The sequence below is a fragment of the Hevea brasiliensis genome, chromosome 3, assembly GCF_030052815.1.
Source record: "Hevea brasiliensis isolate MT/VB/25A 57/8 chromosome 3, ASM3005281v1, whole genome shotgun sequence".
Taxonomy (NCBI): Eukaryota; Viridiplantae; Streptophyta; class Magnoliopsida; order Malpighiales; family Euphorbiaceae; genus Hevea; species Hevea brasiliensis.
In genome coordinates, this window is record NC_079495.1 from 52946484 (window position 1) to 52971297 (window position 24814).

Here is a 24814-nt window from a genome sequence, read left to right on the forward strand (position 1 = left end):
ACAAAAATGTTGACTTTTGCATAGGCAATAGGTACATTGGTTCTAATATCATCAACATACCACATTTTGCATTCAAAATTTGTTGGTATTGGTTTCCAATACCATTTCTAAGCTTAATGTTAGTTGGGCAGAATTTTCAGTTTTTATGCTTTGTTTTTACTGTTCCATTGGTCAATTTTGTAGTGGGAATTTGGCAAACTGATCAACATAAAAGTTGTTCCTTATTTTGTCTAGTTGCATTTCCTTTTTTGAGTCACTCTATCTGGAGTTTTGTAGCTCAAGTTATGGTCCAAAAACCACAACTAGCCGGATTGAAATTCTGTCCAGAATTTCTGGACTGACCATATCTATAGTGTAATGAACAGTGATTGCAACTCACTTGTTGAATAGGTTTTGGTCATAATTTGGGTTAGGTTTCTTCATGAAAGTTGTTGATCTATATCTCAGCTTATTTCTGGTAAAATTTCAGGTCAATTGGACCTTTCTACACTGATTTATGGCTAAATGACCAAACACTATTCATTTGGTCATTTTGCCCAGTAGACTGCAGGTCACCCGGATTAGGGCAAGCTTTTGGTCCACTTGGTTTGGTTTTATGGGCATGGTTTCTTCACCAAAGTTGTGCCATTATGTGTCTAGTTTCATTTACAATTGGCCTTGCACCAATTGAACCTCTACAATTCAAGTTATGCCTGCCCAAACCTGCTAGACTCATGTCCAATTCTACAGGTCACCAAGGGCAGCCACACTAATCTCAATTCCCACTACACAAACCACTTCATTTCTTGTTTACACATATCCAAATGGTCACTAATTGACCATTAAAACTCACTTTAACCATTACATGATCAAAGTCTCCATTTTATACCCAAACCCTAAACCATTCCATCTCAATTCATGCATTCACTTACCTTTCACCATTCTAAACAATAGGTTAGTGTTATGGGCAGCCACAATACCAAATTTATTCAAGGAAAACAATCAAAACCCTACCCTTCACATAGCTACTGAAAATGGTGGTTTACATAATTATCAATTTCATTTAAGTTTCTCTCATTTTCTAGCTCAATTTTTGTCCCTAAACATGCATTTCAAAAAGAAAGCAAGGATTGGTCACTAACCTCTTTGGAACTAAGATTGGGTCTTGCAAAACTTCAGTTTTTCTTCAAAATTTTGCTGCCCAAAGCTTCACCAAGATAAAAGAGCAAGTTTTTGTATTGACAATTAGGGTTTTTGGTGGAAGAAAGCTAGGGAAAATCAAGCTTGAAAAAGCTTGTTCATGGAGGGTTAGGGAAGGAGAGTTGACGTCAAGGAGAAGAAGAAGGAAGAGGTTCTGATTTTTTTTTTTTCATTTTCAGCTCATTTAGTCTCTTTTATAGAAAGTTTGCCATGTGTCAAGACAAGATTGGTTGGGAGATTTTTAATAAAATCATTATGATGTCATAAGTCCATTTTCCTTCATTTACTCTTCATTTCTTGTCTATTTAATTGCAATTAAAATTTTAACAATATTTAATCATATTTTATGTTATATAAATTATTTATTTAACTGGACAAGTTGGCCAAAAATCATCTCTGAAGACGAAATGACCAAAATGCCCTCCGTTTGGCTTAATGGGCCAAAATTGTCTGTACCGATTGAAAAATTTTTCTAAGTATTTTCTTGGCATTCTAATGCCATAAGAACCTCAATGACCCTTCTCAGGAATCCTAAAAATTATTTTATAATTTTTTCCCCGGGTCTAGGGCTCCTAGTTGCGAGAACCGCAACTTCTCACTAGGTTACCCATCGCTAGTGCACCGACTCGTTTAACTTGGTTGTATTTTATTTCTAAAATTTTTCCTAAATTTTTCTTGTTAATATTTGAGTTAATTATGGTTCTCATTTTAATTTAAATAAATTTTTTTTTTGGGTGTTCTAGCTGTCCGGGCCGACACTGGTCACTGGAACAGTAGACTGTACGGACTAGCTAAAGTGAGGATGTTACAGCCAAGAGGCATATATCAGAGGTTTGTGCATAATACTTTTTATATTCACTGCTTTTACCAGAAAATTTATTTGGAGAAATGAGTTATAAATAATTTTTTATTGTTTTGGCTTTGGGAATCTTAATTGGAATTGTGTTGCCTACTTTGCAAATTGAAATTTTGAGATAAAATATGATTTGTGGTTTGTATGAAATATTTAAGTATTGTGATTTGGAATTATTTTGATTCACAGTTGGCATGATAATATTACTATGTTCCTCCTCCATTTATGGGGTGAGTGTGATTATATTCCTCCCTCTTTGACTTGCCAGTCTGAGGTGAGTGTGGGTGAGTACTCATTATCTAGCTAGCTTCCTCCCTCATTGATTTCGATTAGTAGGGTGAGTGTGCCTTGTCGTGATGTACAACACGGTATGTTCAGAAAAGTTTGCGTCATAACCTAAATTGTGTTATTGATTGGCAACACTGTGTTATTCAATTGTTTGACCAAATTTGCGTTATATGAACTTTGAAAAATTGTGAATTGTTTGGATTGTAAATTGTCAACAAATGTTTTACATACCGCATTTTAAATTGTTATTGTGCACCACTGAGTAAATTTTACTCAGCGATAGCTTTTTCATTCTTTATCACGGGTGAGCGGATGGATGGAGAAAAGAGAGTAGGTCGCTTATACCACATTTTGAGATTTCGCCGGGTATATCGAGTATACCATATTGTGTAGTTTTTTTTGTAATGTATGTGCACTGTATGCATATATTGTACTTAGTCTTGAGCAGTTGTAAACTAAAATTATAAACTATTAGGCCTGTAAAAGTATTGTGATAAATTTATCTTATCTCAGTTTTTTTGGAAACACTGGAAAATTGATTGTTGAACTGAGTTGATAATGTTGAGAAATTTATTGTGTTGAACAAATTATTGGAGTTTGGGATTGAGGAATTATATATTTGAAGTGCTTTTTACAGGTTTTTGAAGAACTATTTTATTCAAAATACAGATGACTCTGCCAAAATTTTTACAGAAATTGTTAATACTTCAAATGTGTTAGTTGGTTTCACTTCAGTTAAAAAAAAATTTAACACCTATCAATAGTGCTCACCACTATAAAATGAAGTAAGAAAAGTTCTAAAATCCCTTGTAGTATATTTAATGGGTTATCAGTAGACGAAGTTGATAATTCATTAGGTATACTACGGGATCATGTTATGCCTTAGGGAGGGGTAGGGTGTGACAGCTAAGCATTGCTGCTTAGTGGTGCAATAATATGACAAGAAATAATGTATACAAATAAAAATAATTAGAGCATATTTTCTATACTCAAGAATTTTACTGGGTTTATATGAAATTTGCCATACAGTACATTTTTTGTCATTTATGTTGCTCTCTAGAATCTCTTTTGTCATAAGTTTACAATAATCATTTATATAATGTACAAATAAATCTAAATATTTAGTTTATGTTTATTTTATTATGGAGGATGCATTTCTAATAATTACTTGCGTTATGCTTATTTTGCTAGTCTTTCATTTACTCTCTTAATATTTTCTATGTGTTGTGGATCATTTCGTAATAATTAAATTATTAATACTAGTTTAATACCTTTCGGATTTTTCTCACTGATTTATTTAGTTTCTAATATTTTTAACTTATTTCAATAGATTTTTTTTCTTTGTCCAGGTAACCTATGACAGGCTGACTAAACCGGGTAACAGGTCGTTGGCACTGGACACTATAGTGCCTCGGGCCGTTATACCATGGAACGCAGAACGTCAACCACATATGCAGTCACTATGGCTAAAAAACCATGATAACACATAATCAGGCATAAAAGCCATGAGTGCGGGCATAAAGCCATGAATACGGGCATAAAGCCATGAATACAAGCATAAAGCCTTTCGTAGTACTGCTAAAACAATACCCTATTGACATGTCAATCTATCTAATTGGATACACATATCTAGGCAATACATAGGCACATTAGTACCATTAGGAGTTTATATGTTTCATAATTTCATTTTATTTTGCATTTATATTTTTATAGCATTCTTATTTTGTTTATAGTAGAAGCATAATTTCCAAATTCACATTTCTAGGTAATTTATGCATTCATCGTAATATTCATACTAATTACAATTCACATTCATTCGATCTACCATTCAAATTCAAAAACATCTTTCCTTTCTCTCTTGATGGGAACCTAAATCCCAAATGACACTTTTATCACATTTATTCATTCAACAATCTATTCATGTAAGGTACATTTCATACTTTAAGTTGTAATGCTAATATATTATGAACTCCATTGGTGTTGGGAGTATAAGTCTCAATAATCCATCTAGGTTAATTTCATTTCATATTCAAGTGGTGTCACTCATGTTTTATTAGGCCTACTAGTAATGGGAATACAAATCGTAATTATATATTCACATAACTTAAATGTTCATTAAGTCATTTAGGTAAATTTCTATTTCTATTCCAAGTAATCCATGAACATTTCATGGATTCCAAATTTCATACCTTAATTTCCTCTACCTATTTAGTTCTTACACTTTGTGTCTTTGTACTACTATTCACATTACTATTCACTCAAATTGTTGACTTTTTAATACATAATAAATTTATTGAACCTAAGTTCTTCAAGATACCACATTTTGCATTTTATTTTTGTTGGTATTGATTTCCAATACCATTTCAATGCTTATCTTATGTTATTCAAAATTTTCAGATTTCATACCCTAGGTTTATTGTTCCATTGGTCATTTGTACAGTAGGAATTTGACAAAATTATCTTCATGAAAGTTGTTCCTTATTGTATCTAGTTATATTTCCTTTTTTGATTCATTCCATTTGGAGTTTTGTAGCTCAAGTTATGGTCATTTTACCATAACTGGCCGTATTGACCTGTATCCAGAATTTCTGGGCAATTTGGTTCTGCCAGATTTGGTGACTTAAGTTTGGTTGGAAATTTGACTAGGTTATGGTCAGAATTTGGATTTGTATTCTTCATGAAAGTTGTAGGGCTATGTCTCAGCTTTCTTCTAGAAAAATTTCAGATCAATTGAATGTTTCTACACTAAGTTATGACTATTTGAACAAATACTATTCATTTGGTCATTTTCCAAGGACAGCATGTTGGTCACCCAAATTAGGGTAATTTTTAGGTCAATTTGATTTGGTATTCTGGGTAGGGTTTCTTCACCAAAGTTGTGCCATTATGTGTCTAGTTTCATGTCCAATTTGCCTTGCACCAATTGAACCTATACAACTCTATTTATAGCTACCAAAACCTGCTAGACTCATAACCAGTCCTACAGGTCACCAAGGGCAGCATGCCTAAACTCAACTTCACTATCCTTACTCACTTCAATTCCTCCTCACACACATTCAAATGGTTACTAATTGACCATTACAAGGTTAATATACCATTTCATAAGCAAAACTCCAAATTTTTTCACAAACCCTAATTCCCAATACTTAGCGCGATGGATTTGTTTCCTCGCGCAGGCACTGAAGTTAAAGCCCAGCGAATACCAAAGAGAGATTTTGGAGTTCTGTAACACCCCTCACCCAACTACAGTGTAGCCGAGCGAAGTGTGCTACATTCGGTGCTGGAGCACCCTAACTTATCTTACTTTATTTTTTTTAAATAATTTTGAATTCATTCAATTTAATATCAATTATTTTTCGACGGAGAAACCAGCGAAGTTTCCCCTATTTTATTATCGTTTGGCATATTTCAATATTCACCTATTTGAAATTCAACAATATTTCCAAAATAAAATCTTATCCATGCTAATCATAATTATCTCATCAATCATTCTCATAATTTTCTCATATTTCAAATCTCATCCATACATTTCAATTTCATAATCATTTCCATACATTTCCATTCATACTCAATTCATATATAAACATTCTCAAATTATATAAGCAAAATTTTCAAATTTCCTTAATTTACATAATTTACAAAATAATTACAAAATTTCATAATTTACATGATATACAAATTAATTACAAGTGAAAAAGCTAATTAATTAATTTACATCGCATTCCTATTAATTACTTGTTCATAATATACATTACAATACAATATCTAAGTATTTTATACAAAATATAAAATATAATCTATATGGGCCCTATCCACATGCATTGCTGAGGAGGTGACAACCTTGAATACTTCAGATACTTCTGCAGATCAGAACTCCAAAATCTCTGTTTAATATTTTTATCTGAGCTTTACCTTCAGTACCTGCGCGAGGAAACAATTCCATCGCGCTAAGCATTGCTGCTTAGTGGTGCAATAATATAACAAGGAAATAATATACAAATAAAGAAAAAAAAACATAATTTGGATAATTAAGATTTATTTATGCTTCACATGCGATTTCTAAAATTTAATATGTTTTATCCTAATTTAGTCTTCTTTGAAAGTGTTTATTTCGCCAATGTACAGTAATAATGTACAAAGAAAAATGATCTGAAAATAATAAATTTATGCTTATATTATTATATAAGTCACAATTGCAATATTTATTTATGTTATAATTTTCTTTGCTAATCTTTTAGCATTTTCTCTATACTTGCTAGGTTGTCTCATATTATCTCATAATAAGTAAATTTTGATATCTGTCCAGTTCATTTCGATTCTTTCTAATAAATAACTATCCTAATTTATTTTAGGTCATCTTACTCATTTATTTTATTTAATTTTTAATATTTTTAATTCCTAATATTCTTAACTTATCTTAATAAATTTCACTGCCCAAGTAACCTATGATAGGCTGACTAAACTGGATAACGGGTCGTTGGCACTGGACACCGCGGTGTCTCAGGCCGTCATACCATGGGACGCAGAACGTCAACCACATATGTAGTCAGTATGGCTAAAAAGCCATGATAACACATAATCAGGCATAAAAGCCATGAATGTTGGCATAAAGCCATGAATGCGGGCATAAAGCCATGAATACGGGCACAAAGCCATGAATACAGGCATAAAGCCTTTCGTAGTACTGCTAAAACAATACCCTATTGGCATGCCAAACTATCCAATCTGACACACATGTCTAGGCAATACAAGGGCACATAATATCATTAAATATTAATATATTGTGTTTTATGACTTCATTATTTCATGATAAATTTCATAATTTATACATTCATCGTAATATTCATACATTCCTTACATCATTCATATTGATCACAATTCATAACAATGGTGTTCATATACCATTGTACTCAAAACTTTCTTCTTTCTCTTATAAAGAAAACTAATATTCCATTCATATTTTCATGTGATTCATTTATTCATTACAATATTTATATGGATTCATAACTCATACAAGGTGTTATTATCTTATTTGTAATGGAAACATAAATCCTAATGTAAACCTCATCCCATTTATACTCAACAATCCATCTAGGTTAATTTCATTTCATATTCAAGTGGTATCACTCATGTTTTATTATACCTACTAGTAATGGGAATACAATTCTTAACAATATACTCACAAAACTTAAATGTTTATTAAGTCATTTAGGTGAATTACTATTTCTATTCCAAGTAATCCATGAATGTTTTATGGATTCCAAATTTCATACCTTAATTTTCTCTACAAATTTAGTTATTATACTTTGTGTCTTTGTATTACTATTCACATTACTTTTCACTCAAATTGTTGACTTTTTAATACATAATAAATTTATTGAACCTAAGTTCTCCAAGATACCACATTTTGCATTCAAAATTTGTTGATATTGGTTGCCAATACCATTTCCTAGCTTAATGTTAATTGGGCAGAATTTTCATTTTTCATGCTTTGTTTTTACTGTTCCATTGGTCATTTTTGCAGTGGGAATTTGGCAAAATGATCAACATAAAAGTTGTTCCTTATTTTGTCTAGTTGAATTTCTTTTTTTTAATCACTCCATTTGGAGTTTTGTAGCTCAAGTTATGGTCATTTTACCATAACTGGCCGGAGTGACCTGTACCCAGATTTTCTGGGCAATTTGGTTCTGCCAGATTTGGTGACCTAATTTTGGTTGGCAATTTGACTAGGTTATGGTCAGAATTTGGATTTGTGTTCTTCATGAAAGTTGTTGCTGGTAAAATTTCAGGTCAATTGGACCTTTCTACACTGATTTGTGGCCAAATGACCAAATACTGTTCATTTGGTCATTTTGCCCAAGCAGACTGCAGGTCACCCGGATTAGGGTAAACTTTTGGTCCACTTGGTTTGGTTTTCTGGGCATGGTTTCTTCACCAAAGTTGTGCCATTATGTGTCTAGTTTCATGTCCAATTGGTCTTGTACCAATTGAACCTGTAAAATTCAAGTTATGGCTGACCAAACCTGCTGGACTCATGTCCAATTCTGCAGGTCACCATGGGCAGCCACACCAACTGCAATTCCCACTAATCAAACCACCTCATTTCTTGTTTACACATAATCAAATGGTCACTAATTGACCATTAAAACTCACTTTCATCATTACATGATCAAAGTCTCCATTTCATGCTCAAACCCTAACTCCAACAATTTCAATTCTCTATATACATACAATCCATGAATTAAAACACCAAAATCATGTTTAATGGCAGCCATACATAACTATTATGCAATCAAATTGTTGAAACCCTAAATACCCTAAGGCTGCCAAAATTTCATGGGGCAAGTTCATGCATCTTTAATTCATTTTTCATCAAATTTTCAACTTAACTCAACTTAAATTCATGCTTAGAAAAGAATGGAAGCAAGAAAATTAGCACTAACCTCTTGGATGAATTTTTACCCTTCACTTTCCTTCACTTTCTCCTCTTCTAATGGCTGCCCAAGTCTAGCTCTAGTGGTAAGGGAAATTTTTTGTGAAGAGAGGGTGAGGTTTATGGTGTAGTTGGCTAGGGAATCAAGCTCATTTGGAGCTTTAATGGTGGTCTTCCTCTCTTTTTTTTCTTTGGTGCGGGAATAAGAAGAAGGGGTTGCTGAAATTGTTTCATTTTTATCTCATTTTTATGTCATTTTAATCCCTTTTAATTTGCTTGTCAAATAGTGATTGGGTGGAGAGTGTTTAATGACATCATATGATGTCATAATTCCTAATTTCTTTCATTTTTCTTTCCTTTTCTTTTCTACTCATTTCCAATTCAATTTTTAGCAATATTTATTCATATTTTAGATCATAATAATTATTTAATTAACTGGACAAGTCGGTCAAAAATTATCTCTGAAGACGAAATGACCAAAATGCCCTCCATTTGACTTAACAGACTAAAATTGTCTGTACCGATTGAAAAATTTTTCTAAACCTTTTCTTGGCATTCTAATGCAATAGAACCCTCAATGACTCTTCTCTGGAGTCCCAAAAATTATTTTATGAATTTTCTCCCGGGTATAGGGCTCCTAGTTGCGAGAACCGCAACTTCCCACTGGGTTACCCATCGCTAGGGCACTGGCTCATTTAACTTGATTGTATTTTATTTCTAAAATTTTTCCTCAATTTTTCTTATACTTATTTGAGTTATTTATGACTCTTCACTCTAGTATAAATATTTTTCCACACGTTCTAGTTGTCCAGACTGACACCGATCACCAGAACAGTAGAATGTGCGGAATTGCTACAGTGAGGGTGTTACAAGTTCTGACATGCAGAGTATTCAAGGTTGTTACCTCCTCAGCAATGCACATAGATAGGGCCCATATAGATCATATTATGTATTTTGTACATTATAATTAGTTATTATTTGTAATGTAAACTATGAATTGTATGTTGAAATATAGATTATGGAACTGTAATTAATTTTTAGATCATGTAAATTATTAATTTATGTAATCAGTCTATAAATCATGTAAATTAATGAAACTTGAGAACTTATATATATAAATTGTGCATGAATGGAAATGCATGGAAATGAATATGAAATTGAGATATATGAATGAGATGTGAATAATGAGAATAATTGATGAGATTTTTTTATTGTAAAATATTATTGAAATTTTCAAACAGGTGAATAGTAAAATATGTCAAACGATAATAAAATAGGAAAAACTCCATTAGTTTCTCCATCAAAAAATAATCGATATTAAATATAACAAGAACAAAATTTTTAAAAAAATAGAGTAAGATAAGTTAGGGTGCTCCGGCACCGAATATAGCACACCTTGCTCGGCTACACTGTAGTCGGGTGAGGGGTGTTACAAAAGTCCTTTAATAATTATTTATCACTATTTCAGAATTTGAAACGAATTGAATGGGTTAAAATTTCTTGTAGTATATTTAATGGGTTATCGGTAGGTAAAGTTCAGTAATTCATTATTTATACTATGGGATCATGTTATGCCTTATAGAGGTGTAAGGTGTGATATTGGTTGACCCGATTGCAACTGGTCTAGCTAGAAGGATGATGATGGTTAGCTCTGATCACCTATATAGACACACTGACCTTTATAAAATGATTGACAAAAATAACTAAATTAAACTACAAAAGCAAGAATTTAATCATAAGGTTCTACCAAAATTTAGGCAGAGTCTTTTCTGTAACTAGACCTAATCCTCTACAAGAAAACTCAAACAAAACACAATAACAATAACACAAAGTGTCTCAGGCCCACAACAACAATTACAATGCCCATCTAAGGCCTAAAAGAAACCTAATATAAGTCAAGATCTTTAATCTCTAGCTTAGGTACCTAACTCCTTTATAGTCTAATTGATTATCTCCAATAATACAAAATTATAAAAATATTCTTAGAAGTCCTCTACATTGCCCTTATATTAACTGAATTCATTTTGCTTAATTTCACTCAGCCAGAAATATTTTTCAGATTAGCTTAACTAAGGTAAAAACCATATAATTTGAGTTTGGAATTACTTTTGCACATTTTACTGCCTAGAATGCTTTTAGAATGTCTAAAAATGACTGTAAACAAGGTCCCCTTTTGAGATGACCTGCTGGGCATCAGAACTGGGCCAAAAACTCAATCCCAGGTGCCGGTAAGTTATTGTTTATTCGATTGCACCTATAAGAAATTCAAGACATATTAATAATTAGCATGTAATTTATTTTTAGAAATAATGATTGAAAGGGGGTGGAATTCTCATTGATCGATCTAAGCCATCCGATGAATGCCTTCTCCAAACGATGTTCGATAGGTGGGAAGTTAATCCCATTTTGAAGGTTTCAGCATACTGAGTTCATCGGTGGTCTCCGATCATTAATCTGAATACCAGATTGTCCTGAATCTTGCCATAAAATGTCAGAGAGAACTATTTTCTCTCTCATCGATTCTCCCTACTCTAGCCACCAAATCTCCTACTGTTGGTCGAACATTGAAGCTTAGGGGAAAAAGAGTTGAACATTATTTGTCCTAGCTCAAACTACTGCCAAAAATGCCAGAAATCTCACCAGAAAGTTTCAATGACACCTTCTTTCTCTCCTTTCCTACTCACAGTCACTGGAGCTGCTCATCACCGTTCATGGGCCTATGAAGCTCGTTAGTAGTTGTACAGCCTATTAGAAGTGTCGTTGGCATTGGTTGCATCGCCAGAAAGAAGAAACAGCGATGGGGGTGGTCTATTTGCTGTGTTTTGAATTTTTGTTTTTTATTTTTTACTTCTAAATTTCATTTTAAGTCCTTGTACTTTTTAGGTATTTTCAATTTGATGTAATTCTTTTCATTTAAGTCCAAAACACTATAACATTAGAAAATAAAATTTATAATAAGGTGTATTCGATGATTACTTGGTTTAAAACAAAGTAAAAATTACTTTGTTATGGAAAATAAGATGATTTAGCATAATTTTGCAATTCATCTAATTAAATTTTTATAAAATGATGCTCTTTTTTTTTTCGTAAAATAGTCAATTATGAAATTTTTTTAACTTAACAGAAAAAATATAATTTTTCACGTAAAGAACATATATAATTTTTTTAGTAATATTAAAAATATTATAAATAAAATTAAATAAGGTATATTTATTTAGCATTTCATATTTAACATCTATTATTTTAATTAACATTTAAGATGTTATGAAAAATACGATAATTTAAGATGTTGAAGAAATTATATTTTTTTCCATTAAGTTAATGAATTTTTTGCAATTGACTACTTTGCATAAAAAACATCATTTTACAAAAATTTAATGAGATAAATGATAAAATTTTGTTAAATTGCCTTATTTTCTATAACAAAGTAATTTTACTTCCTTTTAAACTAAGTAACCATAGAATACACCATATAAATTCAAATTGTTACACATATCTAATGTTAAGATGATTGATTTACAAATAAAAAGCAATTTAACCTATAATTTAACATGTTGGATGCAGGAGGAAACTACTATCGATTTTTGAACAAGCCAAAAAATAGAAATTAAATTTTAGAAAAATGGTGACTAGCGCACAAAACATTCCACACTTATGGGGCTTCAGGGAGAGTTCATAAACACAACCTTATCTTGCTTTGCAAGGAGGTTATTTAAAAAAAAAATAAATTTTAAGGGAGAAAAAATAACAATAACAACAACAATTAACCTTCTTGCAAAATGATTGTAACCACTTCCCACACCATAATGAGATTTTCCTTTAGTTACATCAAACACAACACGGATTTTCAAAATTAGTCATCGTAAGAAATATATAAACATAGACAGAAAAATATGGATAGAAAAAGAGAGAATAATTTTCATTAATTCCATTATACAAAGCAAGTTCTTTAGCTATAAACAATCTCTAGCCAAGTGAAGCACCTACTTGAAATAAGGTCTATATAATCCAATCAAAGGAAAAAGATTCAAAAAGACTGAGAGAAACACCTGTTGTCGAATAGAAATATTGTAGTATTTGAGAGGAAATCTAAAAGCGATGAAAAGAGCAATTAGGGTGACAAAAACTATAACAGCTATAAAAGGAGACCTAATTATTAGTTTCGCCATTTCTTTAACGAATTGAATCAAGTTATGTTGCCCAACTCATATTTATTTACTTAAATATGTCCAGCCAAACCCATTCCCAGCCTTAAACCTCCAAAGTTAGTGGACCCTGAGTATTTTAATAGCAATAGACTCAAATAGCCCCTTTTTAACTTAGGGATGTTAGTTAAACAAGCTTATCATTTATATAAAACACAAATTTCAGTACGGTTTCAATTTAGTTTTTTGTTTTTCGGTTCCAATTCAGTTCTTAGTTTTTAAAATAATTTTATGTAATTATTTTCATAAAAGTCATACTTAAATTAGCATTAAAGTTTTTGAATTATGTTAGTAATACATAATATATCATATAATATAAGCTTATTGGCAAAGTAAATCCAAATGTTTGTGTTTTTTCCTCATTTTATCTAAACCTTTTAATTTTGTGCAATTAAACCAATCCTTTCTAAATAAAGAAAACTTATCTAACACCCAAATTTTATTCCAAATTCTAATAGGTTAATTATAATTTAATCCTTGAGGTATGGTAAAACCTATAACTTAGTCCCTGTATTTTCAATACTAAGCAATTTAGTCGTTAAGATTTGGCAAAACCTGCAACTTTGTTCCTCTGTCTAATTTTTTGTCCAATTGATCATTAGTTATAACAAATAACCAAAATGATCTTGACTCTATATATTTTGGAGGAGAAAGAAATGAGAAGTTGCAAGCTTTTTGACATCCTCGCTTTAGATAATCCGTACGTTCTACTGTTCTGGTGACCAATATCTGTCCGAATAGTCAAAATGTCTAGAACTACATTTAAACTAGAGTGAGGAGTCATAAATAATCTAAATAATGATAAGAAAAATTAAGGAAAAATTTAAGAGATGAAATGCAAAGAAGTTAAATGAGCCGAAGCTATAGTGATGGGTAACCCTAACGGAAGCGACTATGAAGACAGTTAACAGCTCTAGACCAGTGGAAAACCCTACAAAATAATTTTTGGGACTCAAATGAAGGATTATGGAGGTTTAGATGATGATAGATTGCTAAGAAAATACAAGAAAAATTTTATAAATCGGTATAGATAATTTTAGCTCAATAGTAAAATGAAGGGCATTTTGGTTATTTCACCTTCAGAGATGATTTTTTACCAACTTGTCCATTTAAGTAGGTGAGATTTATGCCATAAAATATGAATTAATATTGATAAAAATTTAATTAAAAATAAGTAAAAGAAAGAAAAAGGAAACATAAAACAAAATGAGATTAAATGGAATAATTACATAAGCATGATGTGATCATGATGCAATTAAAATTTTCTAACCAATTATAAATAGACAACCAAAAGTATAAAAGGCCAAAGAAAATGAATAAAATCAAAATAACCATCTTATTCCTTGCCTCAAGCCATGGCTGAACCACCTAGAGGAATGGCTCTCTCCATTTTCAAGCTAGAAAGCTTGAAATCCCACCAAATCTCACACCAAAACTCATGATTCCCTTCATTAAAAATTGATGCCACACCTTGGAGAAGTGTTTGGCAGCCAAGAAAGAGTAGCAAAGTGAAGTTTAGGCAAGTCCAAGTTGGGTCACGTGTGAGGTTAGTGCCATAACCAAGCTTCTTTCTTTCTTTAATCCTTGTTATAGTAGTGAATTAAGTGGAAATCTTATAAAATCGAAAGAAAATATTAAGTGTTTGAAGAATCAAATATTTGGCATGAAGGAGTGGAAGCGTGGATTAAAGGGCATTAGAACCTTGAATTTCAAAAATTATTTTAAGGTTACATGCACCATACCAAGTGTCTTATGATCCTAATCAATTTCCAATGCCCAATTGCATACCAAAATATATTTTAGCATGCATTAAAATTTCATTTGCCATTAAAGATTGTTAATTAACATTTAATTCAATTAAACCCTAACTAAAAGAGGGATTTTTAGGTACTAACCTCTTGATGCACAATTGATGCAAATTCAGGATGTTCTTAGGACCCTAAATATTATCCCTCTAGTTTGTCCACCACAAGCACACACTAAAGATGCAATGGTATCCCCTAGATAGGCTTCTCAAGCCTTGTCAACCAATTTTGAGATGGGGTTCATGCTTTGTGAAGGTTGTATGAATGTATTGGGTGTTAGAAACACTCTCTAATAATTTAATTCAAGAGAAAATCTAAGTTTTTCCCTTTGAATCAATTGAGAAATTGAAAAGGAGAAGAGAACTCCATGTTGTCATCCAACATAAGAGAGAAGAGAGGAGTGGCTGATTTTTTTTATAACTTTTCTTCATATACTTAGGTCAAACCCTAACTCCCTTTCCACATGTCATCACAAGATCCCACCTTGTTATTATTTGATTTAATCCTATGAAGCCAAGTGTTAAGCTCCATTTACATCATGATATGTGGTCTTCCATCATAGAAAGACAAGTGGCAAGATCATATGATACCATGTGTCACCATCTCATGGTGCCATGTGTCACCATCTCATGGTGCCATGTGTCACCATCTCATAGTGCCATATGTCACCATGTGAAAAGACTAATTTGCCCTTTTCTTTTAATTTAAGTTCTCAACCCAAAATTATAATTTCTCCTCTTTAAATCAATTTATATCAAATATTAATTAATTAATTAATTAATCTCTATTAATTAATTAATTAATCTCTATTAATTAATTTCTCATAATTAAATTTATATTTAATTAAATTAAATATAAATTTAATTTACACTATACATCCAATAACCTAGATTTAGTTTTAAGTCATGCTATGGACTTTGTAATCTTATTGCAAACAAAACCTCTTTAATTAATTAATTAAACTCTTTAATTAATCAATTAAATCACATTTTAAATGGTAATCAGCTTGTGTAGATGTGTGACTTACTAGGCTCATTACTTATTGGTAATGAGAAATGGTATTAACTCTTAATATCATTAGAACTCTTTCTCATCATAAATGATTTCTCTAAATCATTTCAGGCATCTCATAGACCATGGTTGACACCTAGCATAGTATGCCATGGCCACCCAATCAGTAATAAGAAATACATTAAATGAACCTTTAATCATTTGTTACCATGCACTAGAATCTTTTCGTTACAAAATCCCAATTTGAGTTGGACTCATGGTTAATGTCAAACCCCATTTGCTATGAACATTATGTTCTCTTTTAATTCCAGTTCTTGATTAATTAGATTTTCTTTTCAGAAACTCTTTTCTAACTAAATTTGTCTATCCTGGCCAAGAACTTGAAACATCAAGGACAATTAAATGAACATAGGATTTTATTCCTATTTACTTAGGGTAATGGATTCTATCTTGATCAACACCTATCTTTATATATAACTAGTAGGAGCCAACACATGCCCATATACCCATACACAGTACAAGTATGAAAGCAGTATCAAACTCAAACCACCTATATGCAAGATAACTGTGTTATCTCAGGTTTAAATATTATATGCACTGATATGATATACGACAATGCATTGATACGAGTAAACTCCATGTGCTTGTCATAAGCATCATTGGTTCAGCCTACTTATCATGTATAAGTGCCTATTATGTTTGTTATGTGGCATGAGACTCACTACTTCATCTTACTTATATCTCATATAAATACCTTGGGAACAAACATGATTACAATCTTTCTAGATAAGTCATGTCCTTTATGAAGTATCCTCGATTATGAAACAATTTATGATACTTTATGCTAGAAATACTATCACTCATATTCTTAATAACTTAAGAATAGAATTTCTAATAAAATATCAATGGACCTTTTCTATTACAAATAAATATATTATGTAAATGGAAAAGTAAAATTGCCTTTTATTAATAAAATATGTACAAGATACATATAAAATGATATGTTCTAGGGCATATTACTAACATGGAAGCCATGAGAAGATTGGGGTTTGATGACTTTTTGATGAAATTAATTTGTTTATTAATGTTGTTGATGAAAATATATGATAGATAAGTTGATTAGAAATAAATTATGGATTATGAGGGTTGGGGTTTGTGATAAATTGGGGATATTGTGCTTTGATGCTTAATTAGAGTTTTAATTGTCAATTAGTGACCATTTGATATGGTATGACCTTAAATTGGAATTGATTGTTGTCACACCTTACCCCTATGTAAGGCATAACATGATTCCATAGTATACCTAATGAATTATCGAACTTTACCTACCGATAATCTGTTAAATACACTACAAGGGATTTTAAAACAATTTTCTTACTTTTTGAAGGTGGTGAGCATTTTTAACGGGTATTAAAACGTTTAATTGAAGTTTCAAAGTTAGGTAAAAATTTTGACCATTTGGATTTTTCCGTAAATTTTGTAAAAATTTCAGCAGAATGCCAACTGTAATTGAGAAAAACCAAAAATTTAGACCTGTAGAAAAGCACTTCCAAAGGTTTTTCAATCACACCCCAACCTCCAAATATCTTAAACCAACATCAATAGCAACAATTCAATTCAAAATCCACAATTTCAAAGTTCTTAATTGTCATCTCAAAACATTTCATAAATTCATACACATTGCATTTTAAATATTTAATGTACATTCACAAATTTAATTTATAGACATAAAATCTCAAAAAAAAAAAAATTAGTATGATTACACATTTAATGTACAACTGCTCAAACTACATATATACACATGAACAATACCATATTTACATCAACCAAATCACAAGGGGTATAAATAATATACCCGTAAAAAAAATCTTCAAACTATGCTCCCTTATTACTGTAGTAGCTCACTCTGCTGCTATATCCTTTTTCCTATCTGCGATAGTAAAATAAAGCCATCACTGAGTAAATTTTACTCAGTGGTGTACAATAAAAATTTAAATATATTGTACATAAAACATTCATTAACAAATCATAATTTAAATATTTCACAATTTCATTTCATAATTTCCAAAGCTCATTATAACACAAATTTTAGTCAAACAATTTAATAAACACAATGTTGCGAATCAATAACTGATAAGTGCATAATTTATTAATTTTATCCCATCGTCTTAGTGTTTCTAGTATGTTTTTTATGCATAATTCAGTTGACTAAAGTATATTTATCATTTAGGCATATGTTTAGATGTTGGAATAATTGTGTTAAATGGATAAATTTTCAGCATTTGACCTTTGTTGTATTTTTTTAGGTGTTTCTAAAGTTGTGGTTCTCCAAATTGAGTGCTATTTAATCCATTGAAAAGCTAAGTTAGAGCACTACAAATGATAAAGAGGGACCAAAACCCAAATCAGTCTCCAAGGTTGACAAAATAAGTTATGGATCTATTGCAAAAGCCCAGACTTAACGTGTCATGACCAGTTTCAGTATTTATTTTGTATTTGGAGTTCCAGATGTCCAAATGAAGCAAGCCCAAGCCCAATTGAACCTTAAGAGCTACCTCTACAACTTCTATGAAGGGCTGGACCCGAGATGAGGCCATTTTAATTGTGAAAAACGGCAATGAAGTCGTCACTATGGGCTGGACCGTCTATCTGAACTAGTTGCGATTTTTGGGCCATAACTTGGGCTGTAGACCTCAGATTTGGGCGAATGAGTACCCGTTGGAAAGCTAAGAAATAGGGTTACAACTTTCCTGAAGAGGGAAGAGATAGATTTGGAAATGCAGTCACTGAAAATCAGCTTTAATTTCAGAGACGTGAATGTAGACTGAAAATCTGTCTTTTGAATTTCAAAACATTTCCTAGTTTGGTTCCTATATTTGGGATTAGGTTTTTAATTATAAATGTGTCTTTGGGCAACAGCTAAAAGACAACCATTCAACAGCCTCTTGACCTCAAGAACACCTTCATTCTCCATTCTTTTTTTTAGATTTCTTCTTTATTTTTCCTTCATTTTTCTGTAAGCCATGAACATGAGTGGCTAAGTTTTTAATTCAGTTCAAGGAATTCAAGTTCTTTTGTGTGATTTGTGAGATCAGGTTCTCAATTTAATTTATGTCTTTTTGAATATCTATTATTTTATGATTTAATTGCTTTTGATCTATTGAATGATTTGCTAAAAAGGCCTATTAGTTAATTATTTGATTTGATAAATTGCTAGTTCATCTTCATAATCCGTAATTGTTGTGTAAGATTGAACATGACTAGCAATTAGATTTTATTGATTATGATCCCAGTTTTCAATAATAACCTAAGGAAATAATAGGGTTAATTAAATGATTTATGCTTTATAAATTGTTGTTCAGCTTAACTACTTCATATTCTTAAAGCAGTTATTACTTTGATGAGGATTGCTTAATACCAATTCAGTTAATAATTAGAGTCAATAAGAGTGTTGGGCTCGAATTGATGAGTATAGGGAAGTTAGGGATTTACCTCACTGTTTGGTAAATTTACGTTAAGTATTCAATAAGAGATGATTGTATTTCTTTTGTCTATGATCGAATCAATGCATTGGAATGAGAATTGCCTTGGACTGAAGTTTATTTAATTTGAGAGTTTCTTATTTAATTTTAGATCTTAATTTTTTATTTTTGATTTCTTCTTTGGATTGTGAATTACCCCCCCCCCCCAACCTTTGTTTCTTTTTTCATTACACAAGTGTACGAAATTTAATAATTCAGTCTCTAGGGTTCGACTTGGATTTACCACTTATTGTAAAAAATATTTCACAACTGGTAATTCAGTTAATTAAATTTCTGTTGGATTCGACAGCCATCAATAACACAACTTAGGCCATGACATAAAACTTTTGACAATGCAAACTCACCCCACTAATCGAAATCAATGAGGGAGGTGGCTAGCTAGCTATATGAGTACTCATCCAAACTCACCTCAAACTGGCAAGCCAGAGAGGGAGGAAAATGATCAAATATCAAACTCAACCCCACAAGTGAAGGAGAAACATAGTAAGGGGCTGTCATGCCAAGTGTGAATCAAAAACAATTTCAAATCATAACATTTAAATATTTCATACAAACCATAAATCACATTTTATCTCAAAACTTCCATTTATAAAGTAGGCAACATAATAATTTCCAAATAAAATTTCCAAAGACAAAACAATTAAAAACTATTCATATTACATACTAAATCAAATTTCAATAAGAAATACATAAATAAGTTTATTGTGCACAAACCTCGTAATTAGTCTTTCTTTATTTCACTCCTTTCGATTCCTTTCCTCGAAAGGCCCTTTTTCCACTGAAGCAAATAATTAAGATGTTTTAATATTTATCCAAATTATGTTTAACCATAATTTTAACAATTGAAATTTGCATTCAAACTTTACTTATATGCTCCCATAAATTGAATTCTTTGTATTCTTAATTATGGTGATTACTATTCATTTGACCATTGGATCAAAATGTTGACTTTTCCACACTAAATAGGTATAGCAATTCTCATTACACCCTCATACCACATTTTTAGCGCCTAATTTTTTGGTCTTGTTTGCCATTTCAATTCCCAAGTCTCCTAAGAGAAAATTCAATTTTTCAGTTTTGGTGCCCTGTTTTGCACTGTTCCATTGGTCTAGTTACCATGAAAATTTGGCTAAGTGTTCTACATTCCTTATTGTCTTAGCTTTAATTCTCTTTTTGAATCACTCCATTTAGAGTTATGTAGCCCAAGATATGGTCATTTAACTAAGGCTGGCCGGATTGGTGTTACCCAGAATTTCTAGGCACTTTATTGGTTCTAGCAATTTTGAACAACTAACTTTGGGTGGCAAAATGACTTAGTTATGGGCAGAATTTGAGTTGGCATTCTTCATGAAAGTTGTAGTGCTATATCATACCTTTCGAATACCACAAAAATCAGGTCATTTGGACCTGTCTAGTCCAAGTTATGGCCAAATGAACAAATACTGTTCATTTGGTCATTTTTGTACAGTGGTAGTGCACAATACCCGGATTTAACCTAATTGTTCACCATCTTAATGTCATTTTCTGGGCATTGTCTCTGAATGAAAATTGTGTCATTATGTGTTTATTTTCATTCCCAATTGGCTCACACCAATTGGGTTGGTAAAATTTCAGTTTTGGTCTCTGAAAGGGACCTAGGTCAATCTGCCAGGTTGGGACCCTTCACAAATCCGAATAGCATTTAGTTTCTACCAATTCAAACACATTCCAAATGACTCCAAATGACCATTTCAAACCTCAATTAGGGTCAATTGCATCAATTGACCATTTCTTCCAATTTTTCTCCTAATTTCAAGAACTCAAGAACCCTAATTTAAACAATTCATTCAACTAATGAAATTAAAGTGCCTCACCTTATTTTGCATACTTAATTCAACTTTTTTACCACTTTAATTCCATCAAATTCAAACAATTTTAGTCCCTCTTAATGTTGGCAGAATTTTACAAGTTGTCCCCCATAATGGTTTTGTTTAAATTGTCACTTAAATTGTAAGTTAACTTAACTAGAAACATATGCATCAAACTAGAAATTTCAATTTAAATTACTAACCTCAATTTTTTAATTTCCACTAGCTCAAATCCTTCCATTTCTCCTTTCTTCTTCTTCTTCAATCTTATTTTCTATGGTGAATTAGAAGTTTTTAAGGGTTTAGGGTTGGAAATTATGAGACAAAACCAAGTTATTCAAGCTTAAAAAGCTTGTTAATGGAGGAAACCATGGAGGTGGAAGACAATGGTGGTTTGGCCAGCTGGTTGGGAAAGAAGAAGTGATTTTCTCTTTTAATTTTTTTTATGCTTTTATGTCTAACTATACTTAATTTGACTTGGTCAAAAATTTGGGTAAATTAAATTTCATTTTGACATCATACATGATGTCACTCTAATGATGTAATGAATTCATTTCTTTTCCTTTTTTTCTTTTTCTTTAAATTTTTTCATAGTTCTTTAATTTAATTTTAAATTCAGAAATTTTTATTTCTCCAATTTTATTGGACAACTAGGCCGTGAGTTACCTTTAAGGGTGAATTGACTAATTTGCCCCTCACCGGTCTGATCCGGTTTACAAATAATTCGGCATTTCTTCTAAAGTCCTAACCTAATTATTTGACCTACTTATCAGCTCTTTTCTGTAATTTTCTTTTTTCCACTGGGTTTGCAATAGTCCTTAGGATCGCAGTGTCACAATTTCCCATTCAAAATTAGGGTTATGACTGACCTCACAATCACTTCCCGGAAAGGTCACCCATCGCTGTGACCATCAGCTCATTTAACTTTTTATGCTTTGTTTTTCTTGTTTATACTTAAGTAACTGGTAATCACTATAAATTTTCATTTAGGGTTTTTCTAAGTGTCTTAATTGTGATCCTAATCCCCTTAATTGTTCAGATAGACACCGGTCACCAGAACAGTGTAATTTACCAGGTTATGCAAATAGGGGTGTTACAATTATGGCATTGAAATGTGATTTGGGTGAGCTGTCCAATGTGCTAGAAATTCTAAACCTTGAGTCCAGTGAGTTTGAGCAGCCATAAGTTGAGTTGTGTATCTTTAATTGGTGTAAAACCAATTGAAGGTGAAACTAGGGACATAATGCCACATTTTTGTTGAAGAGACCCTGCCTAGAAAACCAACATAAAGTGACCTAAAAATTGCTTGAATCCGGGTAACCAAAATATGGACCTAGAAAAATGACCATATAAACAGTGATGTCCAAATGGCTATAACTTTGTGTAGAGAGGTCCAAATGACCTGATTGTTGAACCCATGGAAATCTTAGACATAGTAGAATAACTTTCATGAAGAATAGAAACCCAAATTTTGACCATAACCTAATCAAATTACTAACCAAATTTAGCTCATCAAAATTGCTAGAACCAGAATTGCCAAGAAATTCTAGACAATGACCCATCCGGCCAGTTATGGTAAAAATGCCATAACATGAGCTACAAAACTCAAAATGGAGTGATTCAAAAAGGGAAATAAAGTAGAGACATTATGGAAAAACTTTCATGAAGAAAGTTTAGCCAAATTCCCACAGTTGATAGGTCCAATAGAATAGTAAACTTAGGTGACCAAAACTGAAATTTTGAAAATACATCTAGGGAACTTTGAATTGCAATTGGCAACCAATGCTAACAAATTTGTAATCCAGAATGTGGTATGACCATGTGTTTAGAAATGGTATACCTATTAATTATGAAAAAGTTAATATTTTACATGAATAGTAATGTGAATAGTAAACTCAATGACACAAAATGCAAGAACTAAATGACTTAATGAACACTTAAATTATGTGAATAGGTAGTTAAGATTTGTATTCCCATCACACATGGAACTCATAATACATAAGTAATACAATTTGAAATATGAAAAGAAATTAACTTGAATGGATTGTTAAAGGTATAAATGAGATTAAGTTATCATTAAGATTTATGTCTCTATTATAAATACAATAATAATACTTTGTACAATAATTGGTACATGAGAGGTAATAATGTGAATGATAATTAATATAACTATTGTAATGATTAGATGAATCACATGGATGTGTGAATGGGCTAGTCGTTCTCATCATGAGAGAATGGAAAATATTTTGATGTACAAATGGTGCATGAAAATTGATTGATGTGAATTGCAATTAACATAAATGGTATGATGAATGCATAAATTATGTAGAAATGAGATTTGGAGATTTATGCTTCTACTAAATAGAATAAAAATACTATGAATTATAATTGGAATTTATAATGAAATAATAAAACATATTAACACTTAATGGTACTAATGTGCTCACGTATTGCTTAGACACGTATGTCAGATTGGATAGATTGGCATGCCAATAGGGGATTGTATTACCTAGACACGTGTATCAGATTGGATAGATTGGCATGCCAATAGGGGATTGTTTGAGCAGTACTGCGTAAGGCTTTATGTCTGTATTTAAGGGTTTATGCCTGTATTTATGGCTTTATGCCCGCATTTATAGCTTGTATGCCCAACTATTTGTTATTATGGCTTCTTAGCCATATTGATTGCATACATGGTTGACGTTTTGCATATTCATGTCCCATGGTATGATGGGCCGAGGCACTGTTGTGCCCTATGCTAGCTATATTGATTGCATACATGGTTGACATTTTGCGTCCCATGGTATGACGGCTCGAGACACCATGGTATCCACTGCCAAGGACCCGCTTATCCAATTTAGTCATCCTGTCATAGGTTATGTAACACCCTCCCTGTAGTAATTTCGTACATTCTACTGTTCCAGTGATCGGTGTCTGTCCGGACAGCTAGAATGACTGGAAAAATATTTAAACTAAAGTGAGGAATTATAATTAACTCAAATATTAATAAGAAAAATTTAGAAAAAATTTTAGAAATAAAGTACAAGTTAAATGAGCTGGTGCCCTAGCGATGGGTAACCTAGTGAGAAGTTGCGGTTCTCGCAACTAGGAGCCCTAGACCCGAGGGAAAAATTATAAAATAATTTTTAGGACTCCAGAGAAGGGTCATTAAGGTTCCTATAGCATTAGAATATAACACCCCTATTTGTATAGCCTGGTATATTTTACTATTCCGGTGACCGGTGTCGGTCCGGACAATTAAGGGGATTAGAACCACACTTAAGACAACTAGAGAAGCTATAAATACAAATAATTAGTAATGTCCAATTAGTTAAGTATAAATAAGAAAAATAGAACATAAGAAGTTAAACGAGCCGAGAGTCACAGCAATGGGTGATCTCCTCGGGAACGACTGCGAAGTCATTTTAAACTCAAATTTTGAATCGTAAAATGTGACGCTGCGGTCCTTAGGACTCTTATAAACACAGTGGAAAATAGAAAATCACGAAAATAACTGTTAAGCCAGTCAAATAATTAGGTAAGGAAGCCAGAAGAAATATGGAATTAATTGCAAATCGGGATGAACCGGCGAGGGGAAATTTGGTCAATTGACCCCGAGAGCTGACTCCTGACCTAACTGTCAAATAAAAT